Source organism: Leptonychotes weddellii, chromosome 1, assembly GCF_054177405.1.
Source record: "Leptonychotes weddellii isolate Sample4059 chromosome 1, ASM5417740v2, whole genome shotgun sequence".
Classification (NCBI taxonomy): Eukaryota; Metazoa; Chordata; class Mammalia; order Carnivora; family Phocidae; genus Leptonychotes; species Leptonychotes weddellii.
In genome coordinates this window covers 48,310,911-48,326,577 of record NC_138369.1, presented here as the reverse complement: position 1 = coordinate 48,326,577, position 15,667 = coordinate 48,310,911, and positions in this window count along the sequence as shown.

The window sequence follows — 15,667 nt, the reverse complement described above, 5'->3', positions numbered from 1 at the left end:
AGGACAACTAGAGAATGGAACTGTCCTCCAGATTTCAAATGCACGCACCCTTGGACGTGGCAACTCCTGTATTAGGAATTTATCTTACAGTAAACTCACTCACATGCTCAGGAATCATGGAGAGTCTGTCCTGTGGAATCTCTGCAGCCTTAGATGACATTGAGTGGCTCTCTGCGGATTGACGAGAATGACCTCAGGATAGAGGAGGTGACGGAAGTTGGGCACAGAGGCGGTAGCCATGGAGGTTTCTAACAGTGTACAGATATGAAGGAATATGCAGATTGTGTGCTTGAATATGTATAGACTATTTCCAGAAGGTTGCACTCCAGATAGTGCTGGAAGTGGGTGCCTCTGAAATTTTTATACCTCCTCATGTATATTTTACCTTTTTACAAAATGACAGTAGCCCAGGGGTAGGGAGAAGACTGGCCCTCTAGCCTTTTGTAAAGTTCAGATCTTGTTTCTCACGTGCACATGTATTGCCTTTCCCCAAAATATAGCCATGATAATTAACTGACAGAAAACAAATAATCTCGGGGTATTACATTATGCACATCTGCCTCTCATTTTTACCACATTCTGTGGGCTGGAACTGTGTCTGATTAATCCCTGTACCTCCACTCCCACATTCTGCCACCAAGAAGAGCTCAGGAAACATCTGATGAATAAATGAATAAATGAATGAATGAATAGATGAGGGAATAAGTGACCAAGAAGCCTACGAGGCAGGGATAGTCCCTGAGCTCCTAGTTCAGACCTGAATCAGCGCAGGGGTCCTTCTCAGAGCTCTGCCAGGCTCCCTGGCACCCTGAACCCTCACTAGCAGGAATCAGGGGCCAAACAACCAGGGAGGAAGCTCCCTCCTCCCCCTGGACACCCTTACCCCCACACCTAGCATTCCTTGTCTTCACTCTCCAGCTTGCCCGACCCTTTATTAAGTACAGACAAGTATTGGACAGGACAGATAGGCAGACAGACAGACAAAAAGGGGTAGAGCCAGGACTCAGAAGTCCCACTTTTTCACCAATTTGCTGATAAGCCCAGGGCAACTCTCTTCTCTTAACTCTCTCTTAAAGCTTCACATTCCTTATCTGTAAGTGGGGAGACTAAGCCCCCTTTCCAGGCTGCTCAGAGGGTAAAATAGGGTCACATCTGGAAACGCACGGAAAGGCGCCTGGCACGGGGTACGTGCCATAACACTGTCCCGCCCCTTCTCTGCTCTCGGATCCCTGCCTCAGAGGTTTGTCAGCATCACCAAGACCAAGCTGGAATAGAGACACTGTTAAACGATAAGCATTAATAGGAAACTAAGTATGTGTGTGAGCAATATCAAAGTAGCCATTAGAAAAGTAGAGAGAGAAGGTGTAATTTTCAAAGCAGTAGAGGCAAAAAAAGGGAGCAAAGACAATTTGATCAGTTTAAAAATGAAACAATGAAATTATGATGAATTAAAAACACAAACTAAGGTGACCAAATGAGTCCAAACATCAACCACTGCAATAAATATTCATGTTTCCAGCTCCCCTATTAAAAGGCAGAGGTTCTCACGATGCCCAGCTGCCTGTATTTACAGGAGGAAAAGCGAGGCAAGAGCTCCCTCCAGGTTGGAGGCCCTGCCCACCACCCCTCCCACCTCACCAGCGCTGATGTTCCAGACCTCCAAGCCTCAGAGCTGGCCATTTGGCCCCTTGCCCTGTGCGTGGCTGGGGAGCACTGTGTGCTCAGTCCGGATGGGGCTGGTGGTTGCAGTCACCTTGTCTATCGTTGTTTTTCTGTAAATCAGGGAGGATGCTCACTGCTCAGCTGTCCCACCTTCCACAAGCAGGTAACTGGCTATAGTTGTGAGCACACAACAAGGTAGGATTGAAGCCCTTCCTGAGGTCTGGCACCCCCAGCTCCTGGAGCATACATGCACAGAGCATAGTATCCGGACTCAGGCCTGTGCCAAGTGCCCTGGGTCCACTGTCTGCTGGGCCTAAATGGAAGACTTCCATCTTCCCTTCAGAAAAAGGAGCCTTCAGAATTAGATTGTTAGTGCTGTAGCTTGTCGGGGCCAACAATCTCTTATTACAAATGAAGAGGCCCAGAGAGGGAGAGTGACTTGTCTGAGGACACACAGCATGTTAATGGCAGCCCCCCCCATGTAACCCCAAATTTGGTCATTCAGATCTTGCCTTTGTGAATTTGGCCATCACTGGAGATACCTAAATGCCCCCTTGGTTTTTTTCTTTGAATTACTTCTTCTTAACAAAATATCTTTGATTTAAAAGCTTTCTTACCGAAATAGTCTGAAATCAAACTGTACCACTTGCCATAATTAGAATATAATCCATAAAATAAAAGAGAATGAAAAAATTGTTACTATCTGGATAGAAATCGTTGTCATTCTACCCTGTGAGTCGAGGCCTGTTCTTTCCAGATTAGCAAGTGCCAGAGAGGTGTTAAAGACCTATTAGCACACAGCTGAGCCCTTCTCCTTCATATAATCAAAGGGACTGAAGAAGAGAGACCTTTCCCTCCCTGTCATCCTATGTTGTTTGGTGCGCTTCTGTCCACATCTCAAACGACCTTGGGGACTTGGTCTCAGATGCATTAGGGCCCCACGGGGCTTGTCCTAACCCTACCTCAGGTCTCTGCTTTGCAAATGTAAAATGGGGTTGACAATGTCTACTGCTGAGGGATGTTGGAGGCCATACAATTAATTGAGGAAACATGTAAGTCACCCAGCATGGTCTCTCCCTGTGAGGGACTCAGAGTTGCCCTCACGACAATAACTCTGAGGGGTGTCGTGTTAACAACCCCCCACCCCATGGGAGGAACATGCAACTCTCCCCTCTTACAGATGGGGAGGCCCTGAGACAAGGCCTTCTCCCCTAGAGTCTGCAGCCAGGAGCCTCTCAGGGGCCCACGAATATGTTTGAGGAGGGGAGTGGGGAAGGGAGGAAAAAAACACACTGACGAACACGTCAAAATGAATAAATGTTTAATTAAATGTCCAGAGAACATAACATTAGTCAACTAGTCAATTGCATCTCAACTCAGGGCTGGTACAGTTATATATAAATTCTATTTAATGAGGCGTGTGGGTGCCTTTTAATATGTTTGATGTGACATGGTGTGGATATGCCAAACAGGACCTAGCAGAGATCTTAAAATAGCCCTGCCCACATGAAAGAAGGGGTTTGCCAAGAGCCCACTTGCATTCGTTCATCCAATCATTCATTCAGCGAGCATGGAGTCTGTGAATGCGGCAGAGCCCACAGGACAGTCCCTGATCCTGCTGGAGGGTGGCTCAGAGTCACTGCCTCCGTCTGGCCCTCATCTCTTAGGATCTTATCTTGAACTTTATTCCTCCCTCCATCTCCCCCAGCGCAGGGCCCCTCTCCTGCACACATGAGGAAACTGAGGCTCAGAGAGAGCAGGGCATGCCTGAGGTCACAGAGAATCACCTAGTGGGTGGCCGAGCGGGGATTAGCACGCACGCCTCCCCGCTGTGCTCTCTTGGAAGCAGGCAGGCCTGCATCCCCCAGGGAACCCTCTCTTGGATCCTCATAAATACGTACACGGCTGACCCTGTGCAGACTCCCCCTTCCGGAAGTCTGCAAGGAAGCCCATTACAGATTCATGTGGCACCGACTGCATTTCTAATTAAGAGAACACGGTGGTTCTAATTTTAACATCACTCCCGTACTCCCTCCGGACGCCGCCCCTCCCTGTCATTTCTATAAGGGATGTTTTCGTCTCTGAGGAGCATGTGCAGCCCTAGCTCTCTTCTCTGTTACTTGGGATGAATCATCTTCTGGAGGGCTCTTCGTAACGTGGGTGACTTGAATCACTTGTTCTGGGGTCCCCGACAGATGCTTCCTCCATTAAGTGAAGAACGCCCACCCAGTTAGCACCTGCACCAAGCTGGAGGCTGGAGGCCACGGCCCCTGTTAACCATGACCCTCGGAATAACATGCAGCCGCCTCCCCAGGCCTGCCGAGCCTCTGTTGCTGACTCATCTCCTCCAACTCTCTCTCCTGCACGTCCCCCCTCCCCGGCCCCGGCCTAGGATTGCCAGATGAAATACAGGGTGCCCAGTTAAATTGGAATTTCAGATGAAAGGCAAATGATTTTTTTTTTAGTTATAAGTATGTCCTATGCCACGTTTGGGACATACTTATAACTAAAAAATCATTTGCTGTTTATCTGAAATTCTCATTTCAGAAATTTCACCGGGTGTTCTATATTTTTATTTGCTAAATCTGGCAACCCTATTCCAGCCACATGGTCCCCCCACAATTGCACCACTAGCCTTCCCACTTCTGGGCCTTTGCATGTGCTGTTCCTTCAGTCTGCCCCATCTTTGCTGGTTCCTTGATACTAAGATCTCAACTCAAATCTCACTGCTGCAGAAGTCCTCCCCGACAGCGCCAGACTGAAGTGGCAGCCCACCATCGTTGCTATCTTCCTCTCTTCTACAATCTGATTTTGTTTCTTGTGGCACTGACCATGATCTCTGAGATGACCTTATGTGTTTGTGGTTTTTCCGTCTCCCCCCACTACGGTGTCAGCCCGTGAGAGAAGTGAGTCTGCCTAGCAGGGGCCCAGGCTCCTGTGCACATGTTGCATGCTGCTGAATATGTACAAGCCCCCCCGCGCCCCCCACCTTGCGAGAGAGCTTTCGTTTTGCCCACACCGTAGCTGCGGAAACCCAGTGGGGAGGTGAATGACCTGTCCTTGGTTTCCAGCTGGCCCTGTATATGCCAGGGAGTCCACCCACTACTTTCTATTAATTAACTCATTTAATCTCAAATCAGCCCAAACGACAGAGGTGCTGTTGCTGCTTCCATTTCCCAGCTGAGGAAACGGACACACAGAGAGGTTCAGTAACTCGCTCACAGTCACACAGCTCAAACCCAGGCCTTCTGGGTCCAGAGCCTGCACGTGGAAAACAATGGCCCAGTCCAGCCCCTCACTTCACTCACTTAAATGTTTACAGGAGACCCACAGAAGCCCTGCCCTAGCCATACAACCTCCACGCTTCCCTGACCTCAGCCTTGCCCCTCCCTGCCACCACCACTGCCTACCCAGTACATATGCAATTCCTTGTCCTGCCCCTGGTCGGCTTAGCAAGTGCTGTTCCCTCTTCTCGGGAACTCTTCTCTCTTTCTCTTGTCCACCAGGAAACCTTTTATTATTCCATCGAGATGCCTGAACAAGTGTCTCCTCTTCCAGGCAGCTCTCCCTGACTATCCCCTCCCACACTAGGCCGGGGCCTCCTCCGAGCTTCCTCAGGACTCCTCCCACTCTGGCCCTGGCCTAAGCCTGGGCTCTCCCCACCCTGGACCATGAGCTCTGGAGGGGCAAGAGTGGGTTGGAGGCCTCCCAGGGCCCCGGTGCCCAGGGCGGTCTGGGCTGAGGGGGTAACAAAGGTTCAGGATTGCAAGGACCGTCCCTCCCGTCAGCAGGGAACCTCAGCTGCTTTTGTCCTCAGCTGGACTTTGGCTCCCATCTCGGGCTGTTGCGGCCGACTGGAGTTGACTCCACTGATGTGACTGGAATGGGAGCAGCCACAGAACTGGGGCGGCTGGTTGATGGAGGGGCTTCTGGAAATTACATCTAGGTTGGGGTTTGGGCTTAACAACCTTCCAGAACCCCCCAGAGGAAAGCACATGCTCACTTTTAGGAAGTTACCCTAGGGAAATGATCAGACAAGTGCACAGAGCTGCATGCACGAGTGTTCATTTCAGTGAACAGTCAAGCACTGGAAACATTTGTAACAGTAAAACATTAGAAGCAAGCTGAGTGCCCATCCCCAGGGCGGGTTTAGTGACTTGTGCTGCATCCAAGCCAGGCAACTGGCCTCCGCCGGAATCTGCTGTTCCTCTTGCAGCGCTTTCCTCCTGCTCTCTATCTGCCCTAATAGCCACATCCCTTTCTGCTTCGAGCCCTTGCACACACTGTTCCTCCTGCCCGGATTGCTCTTCCCTCCCCTCCTTTCTTGGTTAACTACTACTCCCTCTTCAAATCCCAGCCCAGTCATCACTTCCTTTGGCGGGGGGGTGGGGGGGGTGGGGGGCCTCCCTCCCCAGGTCAAATCCCCCAATGACATGGGTCTTGCAGGAACCCATTATATTTACAATGGTCCCTGGATTGGTATGATTCTTGGTTTATCTTTTCCCCCAATTGAACTGTAAGCTTCACAAAGGTAGGAACTGATCTGTTTTGTTTCCCAGTGTAAATCAGAGTCTAGCACAGTGCCTGGCACACAGGGGTTGCTCAGTGTTTGTTGAAAGGATGTCCGCATTGATGAACGAATGACTAATGGATACAGACCCATAATTGCTGACATGGCAAGATGCCCGTGATATATTTACATGCATGAAGAACGTAGGTTACAAAATCTCTACAGCTTGCTGACATTTCTGTAAGAAAAACGATTTCTCTGTATGCATATATAAAAAAGAAAAAAAATCTTGGAAGAAAGCACAGCAAATCGAAATGGAGTTAGCAGTCAGCAGAGGGGCTGAGGAGATGTTCCTTTTCTTCTTGCTTATCTATAGTTTCTGCTTCAGTTAGCTCAAATTACCCAGTAATTAGAAAAGTGCATACAAACCCCTGGGGGGGCTTGTTGAAATGCAGGTTCTGATCCAGCAGGTCTGGAGCGGGACTCCCAGGTGATGGCCATGCTGTCAGTTGGAGGACTAGTCTCTCTCTTAGATGTCCTGAGGCAGGCAGGGAGAGCCAGCAGCTGCTTGTTGCTTCCTTCAGACCCTCACTGTGGTCATTGTCGGTTAAATCGGGCCAGGGTTGGGCGGGGAGCTGACCCTCGAGCCCACCCAGGCCTGCTTAGCTCTCCCTCTGCTGTTTAACCTCTCTACGGCCACGGACCAGGCAGCCCCTCGAGGGCAGCAGATGTGCTCCCTGAAGACCCGGCTCAGTGGGCAAGCTGGGGCTGGGGCACTGGGGCTACTCCTTCCCTGGACCCTCAGCCCCTCGGAGCTGGGAGCACCTGATCAGAACTGAGGGGGACACTGAGGCCCAGAGAGAGGAGGGGACTGACCAGATAGGACCAGAAGCAGAAGTCTAGGGGAGACTGGATGAAGGACAAAGGGACAGAACGAGGCGATGGTGCATATTTTTCCCGGATTGACCAGTCATCCTGTCATCTACCACTGAGGGGATTCCACCCTCACACCCATTTACCCCTAGGAGACCTCTTTTAGCCCGAACACATCAGGCTCCTGCTCAGGCACCATCCGTGGCTCCCCATTGCCTGTGGGAGAGGTTTTACAATGTTTTGTTGACTCTCATAGAATTTTCATAAAACTCCACCCCCCCCAACCTTTATAAGTTGGCATCTATGATCTCTCACCCTATGTTTAAAGGTATACTTTTATTAATAGGAAAGAGAACGTATTCAACATTTTGCAGGATGAAATGTGATGAGGATTGACCATAATTAGAATACTTTATGATATGACTTGATAAAATAGATTCTAATTATCAAATTAAATACCCTCCTCAGGATCTGAAATCATGTGAAATTTTATTGAATGGGTTTTATCCTTTTTGTAATTCAAAATGTGGGAAACCTCAAAAAGAGTCCAGGGAGATGGGAAAGAATCAATTTTGCTGACTTCTCTTTGGCTGTCCTGACTTCAGAACATCTCCACCCAGGCCACGTGTCCCTGAAGGGTAGGGGGGGTATTATAAGACTGGGAGAAACAGGGTGCCGGTGTTTTGAATGCAGTGATCTCAGTCATCCCAAATCAGTACCTGCCATCATCCCCCGAGTCTGAGGGCCGAGAGCTTTTTAGACCCAGCACAATATGCCACAGCTCCATTCCGAACAGGTGAGGATTCAATCCCAGGCTACTACCTGTTCCTTCCTACTGCTCATCACTTACTGTCCCTACCTGAGTTTCTGACCTTGCACTCAAACTGGTGCCTCTGCTGAGATGCCCATGGTTTCAGCTCAGGTTCGGACTTACCTCCTCCTAGGACTCTCCTCTGACCCACCAACCTGGCACAGTCCTTCTCCGAGGTTCTAGCACTTTCTATCCCATAGAAGGTGCTTGTCTGTTTCTCTCCCAGCCCCTCCATAAAGAAACCCCATCTGACTTTCTGACTTGCACTCTCCTCCCCTCGCCCTCATTCCCGAAGTCTCCTTGGGAAGCTGCCAACACATAACTTGAGCTAATAAATCTTTGGAGAATAAATACATGGGCAAGCAGGGCATTGATAAAGAGTGCCAACATCCCTTGGAGGTGATAACAGCAACTCAACTTTCCTGGCTTAGGGAACAGAATTATTGACTTGGAAGCCAACATGAATCTGCCTCCAACCTGCGTGTCTAAGAAACAGCCCTTGATAATTGTTCTTTGATTTAGATCATGAGCTCCCATTCCCCTCTTGCCCACTCATGGGAAATATCATGTCAGTGGTTCCCGAAAACAACAAAATGATTACATTTGCACATTTGAACACCCGGCACCCCGCCCGCACACAGTCCCCTTGCCCACTGCATCTGGAACATGTGGGCCGTAGGAGCAAGGAGCCGGGGCTGCAGCCGTCGTCTGCTCCTTCTGCATTTTAAGATGCTTCGGCTCCAAACCTATAATTTTGAACGGGGGTAAAAAACCTTCTAGCATACACAGCATCTTTTAGCCACTCCCTCTGTCTCTTCCTCTCTGTGTCCATCCAGGGCAAGTTGCCAGAGAAAAGCTAATACCTTCACAGCTTTCATTATGGGTGACCTAAAACCAGTCATTCTCCATCTCTAAGATGAAGGGTTCCTCTATCGACCCCAGCTGACTGGCTGCAGCTGCTGGATTAAGTCCTGCATGAGCAGAGTGGGAAAGAGTGCTCAGGGCGATTAGCAACGTCTACCAGGGCCACGGGAAGGGAGCGTGGAGATACACGCAGAGAATTGTACCATTTATGAAATTCAGATTGAAAACTGGTTTCTTTGGCCCACACCAATTGTTTATTTCTATTCTTTAACCGTGAATTTTATTACCACTATTTATAAAGTCGAAGGTTTTACCCCTTCCGACCCCAAAGGTGGATTTTGGGAATTCCTAGAAAACCCCACTGGCTTTTATCCCCACGGGGCAGCTGGAGCCAAGTGGGTGAGGTCATGCACTCCAGGTCACAGTCCCCACCACCGGCTCCTCAGGCGTGTCATCTGCCTGGCCTGTCACACTCGTGCTTATGAGCCCCGGCTTGATAACTGATTTGCTCGGTTGGCAGGTGGCGGAGGGGACTGCTGTGGAAAGGCTCCCAGAGGGTAGTGCCGTGGCCCCCGAGAGAGCAAGGGTGGCTGTCTCAGACCACCCAGGCAGAGGAAGGAAGAAAAGTTCACATTTTCAAGCACCACATATCTGTTCCCACCGCGCAAGGGGTTTTCTAGCTCATTAAGCCCACACAGCAAACCTCTGGAGGAAGTCGTATTGTAATCACCATTTTACAGACAGAGAAACTGAGGCTCAGAGAGATGGTGTGACTTACCCAAGGTCAAGGTCACCTGGCTGGTAAGTTGCAGAGGCAGGAGTTCTACTCTGTGCCTGGGCCCCATCCGCCAGGCTCACGGGCTGCTGCCTTTGCCTTACCCCTCCTCTGTGGGGAAGGGTCCCGAGGGAGGGAGTGCCGCTGCTCTGGGGTGATTATGCCTTAATGCAGATTCCATTTTCCCGGTTCTTATAAGTGGTCTTTATCTGCTTTCAGTAAATACTCCCCAAATGAAAGTGGTCACCTGATGAGGCTGCTAATGAAATCCTCCACAGAATTTTATTTGCTAATTACATACAACATAAAACTTAACAAAATAATAGACGATCACCAAACCCATGGTCTTGGGTTTTGGTTTCTTCCTTTTCTCACTCTTTAACCACTGCGATTGCTCACTTTACCTGATGAAAAAATTGTGGCTCTAAACCGGCTCCTTGAGAATTAATCATAGGGTAAAATGCTCACGGGGATTTGTTTGTACACCTGCGTGAGCTATGTCAGCTGCAGTGGCCAGTACCATCAGGTGGGGACCTTGAATGTCAGGGGAGGGGGCTACGACACAGTGTGTTACTCAGGTGACCCTGGCCTCGTCCCTCCCCGTCTCTGGGCCTCAGTTCTCCCATCTGTACAATGAGGGAATTGAACTGGATCAACAGGGTTCAAAATTTTATTTCAGAAGCGGAAGACCTCAGACAAAATATCAATATATAAAATACCGGTGTGTATCTTGAATACAGAGCTGCCACTGATCAAAACAAAAAAGACAACTGTGACAAATTTGCATCCATGACCTTGATTCTTCTCCCCTCCTTTCACACCCTATGTTGTGTAGCTTCATAAATCCTCCCAGCAAAGGGAGAATCTATACCCCAAGCCCTGCTTCTAGATTCAGACACATGACTTGTTTAGTCCAATAGGTTCAAGTGCAGAGATAGCATGCCAGTCCCAGCCTAGCGCTCAAGAAGCTGGATGGTGTTCCCACTTGCTCTCTTCTATCTAGGTTGTCACCATGAGAGGGACATGTCTCACCCATCCTGTGGGTCCTGGGAGGAGGATGAGAGACACACAGAACAGAGCCACTTCCAGCTGAGCCCAGCCTAGATTACCTGACCCCTGGACTCATGAGAATTAATTTAGGATACTGAGATTGGGGGAAGGGGTAAGTTTGTTATGCAGCAATAGCTAACTGATACATTGAATACAAAATTGGGCATATGAATAGGTATTTTATAGAATTTCTCTTTTTTTAAGATTTTATTTACTTACTTATTTATTTGAGAGCGAGAGAGCGAGAGAGAGAGCACCAGTGGGGGTAGGGGCAGAGGGAGAGGGAGAGGCAGAGAATCCCAAGCAGACTCTGTGCTGAGCATGGAGCCTGACACGGGGCTCCATCCCACGACCCATGAGATCATGACCTGAGCTGAAACCAAGAGTCAGATGCTTAACTGATGGAGCCACCCAAGCACCCCAGTATTTCTCTTCTGGAGTGACAAATAAGTTTAAAAAAAAGTCAACATTTGGGTGGAGGACAGACAATACACAGAGAAAAATATAAATGACCAATAAACAAAAAAGTTCACCTTCAGTAGTGATCCAAGAATTTGAATTAAACTTATAACAGTCAACTTCACCCTCCAAACCAGCAAAAATAAATATACATGAATGACAGTGTGGTGTGCTGACAGGGATAGGGGGAACAGAATCTCTTGTATCCAGCTGGTGGGTGTGGGAATTGTGCAATGCTTTGGAAATCAATTTAGCACCATCGAGGCAAACTTATAACGGACATACCCTTTGCCTCAGCAGCTCCATGCCTTGATATCCCCACCCCCGAGAAGCCCCAGCCCCTGGGCCCACAGAGCGATGAACAGGAACATTTGCTGGAGCACTGTTCAGTACAGCGAAACTCAGAAATAAGCTTGCTGTCCAGCAAGAGGGGAGTGAAGAATAAGTTGAATAGAAGCTATACGACAGAATAATACATGACATCTGAGGAAAAAAACAAGAGCTGAGTGAGACAAAGCGTGGCCACAGTCACACAAAGTCATAAAAATACACACAAAAACAGGAATATTTTATTTACAGATGCTTATTATTAACAATAAAAGTTGCTTTGGAAGGGTATGCTGCAAATTTGTGAAGGTAGCTAGCTACCTCTGAGAAGGGAGGGAAGGAAGAGAGGACAGAGGGTAAATGAGATGCAAGTCACATTTGCAGTTTTTTGTTTGTTTAACCACCACCACCTCAGCCTGGGCGTGCAGGCTCCCGGTGGCACACACCAAGTGGAAGGCACGGGAGGCTGTCTTATCACGCTTTGTACTTTTCTATATTCAGTTTTTTTTCCTTATGAAAAAATAAAGTGACCCATGGGACAGCCTGAAGTAGAGCTGCTCAGAAGGGAGGGGGTGCAGGCCCTGGCTCCCTGCCCACACAGCCTCCCCCTCCAGGGGCGGGGGTCCCCACACCGCCCGCTCCAGATGGGCAGAGGCAAGAACCGAAGTGGAACAGCAAACCTTGATGCCAGTCTGCGTGGACCTGATTTCTGGTTCTGCTGCTTGCCAGTTGAGGGACACCAGAAGAGTGGCTTAACCTTGCGTGCCTCAGTTTCCCCATCTGTGAAGAGCTGAGGTGACGGCCAAGTGAACTAGAGATGGGAAAGGGCTTGGCATGTGCTTGGTTGGGGGAGGGTTGCAATAAACGTCAGCAGCTTTGCTTGTTTGGGTGGCCCCAGACCTCTTCTAACAGCCACACTGGCCATAGGGAGCCATGGCTGGCTGTGGGAGGAGTTAGCTACCTGCCAGGCTGTCTTTGCTTGGCCCTGGTCTAGGTGGCATGGAGGTGGCGGGGGAGGCTGTCTCCCCCGCCACCTCAGGCCTTTGGGGTGAAAGGGACTTAAGAATTTCAGCTGCCACCTTCCTCTCCTGGCCCGGCTCCTCTCCCCACTGGCCTGACGCTCAGGGTGTTCCAGAAAACTAGAGCCCGTGGAGGAAAACCCACAAGTCACTTAGTCCTTCATGGGGCTCATTCTTGTATTCATTCAACAAACCATCCCAAACATATCCTTCCCTGTGTAGTCCCACCTCCACGGTTTTCCTTTGGGTGTAGGACCCACACCAATGGAGCAAGGAATCCTTCAGAGCCATGTTTCCATCAATCCCTGGCAGCCTTGAATGTGTGGCTGATGGCGTCCCCACCCAGGATGGAGGAAATTGGAGCTCAGGGAGAGGAAGACCCTGCACCAGATGGCGTTTCTGTGCCTTTCGAGCTTGGAGGCTCCCGCCTGAGTGCTTGGCCCCATGCCCTTCCAGCCATTTGCCAGGGCCACCCAGAAAACCCTGTCCCAGCAGGATGGATCCACCCAGGGTCCAGCTATGTCAGTCAGACTCTCTGACAAGTGGCAGGAAGCTAGCCTTCGATGGTTCAGCCAGAGGGGAATCCGTATCACGCATTGTATCAATCACCTACTGCCACAATAATGCTGCCTAACAAACTGTCCCCAAGGTCAGTGGTTTTTCACAACCGTCATTTATTGAGTCATGGGTCTGCAGGTCAGTGGATCCAGGATGGGCAGATTCATTTCAGGTCCCTTTTAGGTGTCTTTCCTCCTCCCTGGACCAGCAATTACCTGAACTTCCTTATTATTATGTCAAAGGCAGAAGCACAAGAAGGGTGAGTGGGGGCGCCTGGGTGGCTCAGTCGGTTAAGCGACTGCCTTCGGCTCGGGTCATGATCCTGGAGTCCCGGGATCGAGTCCCGCCTCGGGCTCCCTGCTCGGCAGGGAGTCTGCTTCTCCCTCGGACCCTCCCCCCTCTCATGTGCTCTCTTTCTCATTCTCTCTCTCTCAAATAAATAAATAAAATCTTTAAAAAAAAAAAAAAAAAGAAGGGTGAGTGGACACGCGAGGCCTCTTGAAGCCCAGGCTCTGAACTGACATGCTGTCACTTCCACAACATTCTACCATGTCAAGTCACAGGACCATGGCCAACTTCCATGGGGAGGGAATATACTCAGCCCCTAAGGGGTGTGTTTGCAAAGAGGGAGAAGCCTGGGATGATAATGCACCTGCTTCCCGCTGGTAGCCACTCAGGCTGCTGGGCAGGCAAATGTTAGGATGGCCACTTTATACAATAGGGAACTGCTGTGGTCCAGAAAGGTAAAATGATTGCTCTCTGGCCCCAGCAGGCAGGCCTATGCTCCTGGCCACCTGATCTCTAAGCTTCACACACTCCCCCCTAGCCTAGACCTAGACCTTTGCCATTCATCCTGGATGCCCCAGGTCCTGGGCTTTCTCCTAGCCAGTCCATCAGACCTTGAGATGTAACATTTCCAGAGCACCCAAGACACACACACACACACACACACACACACACGGAGAAGCAGATACAGAGAGTTAATTTTTGTCCAAACTTAGGAATTCTGGAGGAAAAAAAAAATCTATATGCAATACTGTATTTTTAGCGCTAAATGGTGCTAAAAGCATTTTTTGGCACCCTTTAGAGAGTGAAAGTTGCATGGTTTGGGAGCAGAAAGCTGAGCGTGCTGGGTGTCCTCTGGTTTTGTCAATGCACTCACTTCTGGCAAGGTCGGCCTGCTTCTGGCAGCACGTGTTTGCTGTCTTTGTGTGTGCTTTAAAATGGTGGTCACCTCTGAGCGTAAGAAGGCCCAGGCCTCCCACCTGCATGTCTGGCCGTCTCTCTAGAGTATCAAAGATGGGTAAAGGGAAGAAAATACCATCATCCGAGAGGAAACCAACTGAGCAGATGCAGAGACCTTTCTATTTTGATCTGAAAGAAGTTGAGGGGGTTGACATGCTGACATCCAGTCAACCCTGAAGGATCACCATACATGGATGTGATCATCCCATTGTCCTCACTAGCCATGAAAGCCAACCCCAGCTACAGATAGGGAGGGAGCTGTCTGCTGAGGAGCCTTCCAGGGAAGATGCCTTTAGTCCTTAGAAGGAGACAGGGAGAGATTGTCTCTGCTTCTCCTCTTCTTGTGGATGCTGTCATGTCTGGTTGTGATGTGACGCCTAGATCTTGGCAGCCATCTTGTGTTGGTGAGGGGGCTTCCCTGAAAGCAATACTGACGCTTAAATTGAGTGCTGCATGCCAGGCAGGCCCTGTGCTGAACATAGGACGCTGGTTGAATGCTTTCTAGGTTTTCCTATGTGCCGGGTCCTGGGACCATGGTAGACCCAGCCTCAAGGGGGTCCCAGCTGGGAAGGGATAGTGGGGTCAGACAATGGCAACACAGGATGGGGAATGACAGCAGAGGTCCAGGGGACGGGGGAGAGCACCCTCCCTCCTGCTCACCTGCTGTCTATCTCACCATTCTGCAAACGAACGCTCTGTCTCCATCTAGACTCCTTATGGGCCCCGTTCCAGCTTTCCCCAACAACAGTGACAGGAGCACATGTGGACACTGCACCTCCCGTCTATCAGCTCATCTTGTCCTTGTAGGAGCCTCGTGAGGACAGTGTCCTCCTCATTTCCCAATCAGGGAAACCAGGCCCAGGGCACTGATGGTGCTTTTAGCTTTTTAGCTTCTGCACTTAGCTTCTCAGTGTGGGCAGGCCATGACATGGGCTTACGCATCCTAAAGTCGGCCCTTGTCCACCAGGCACTTCTGTGCCCAGTCACCCCCATTGCCCGGGGCCCTCAGTGCCAGATCTGCCCCACAGAGCCATCCACAAGGAGCTGGGGCCTCCCCCCACCCCTGCCATCCCTTCTGAGAGTCAGATCAGCCATTTCCTCCGGGAGAGAGGGCACCCCTCTTCACCAACCTACTGCCCAAGAAGAAAGCCTCACACAGGGCATCTTGCTGATTTTTACAGTAACTCTGAAGGCACTACTGTGCCCACTTCGCAGAGGAGAAAACTGAAGCCCAGAGTGGGGAAGACCGGAGCAAGAACACAGGCAGGAGAAGGTGGGTGTAGGACCCACCTCAGCCCTGGCTGGTATCAAAGCCCCAGGGCCTGGGGGGCAGCTTCTACCTGAGGAGAAAGAGCAGAGGTGAAGGGGCAGAGCCTGTCTGGGAAACTGCAGTTTGCTGGGTGTGTACCACGGGGTGGCAGCCACCCCAGGGGCAGGCCGGGCTGTTGCAGCGTGTAAGCACGAGAGGGTGACGGTCAGATCTGTGAGCAGCCGGGGGGGGGGGGGATGGGGCA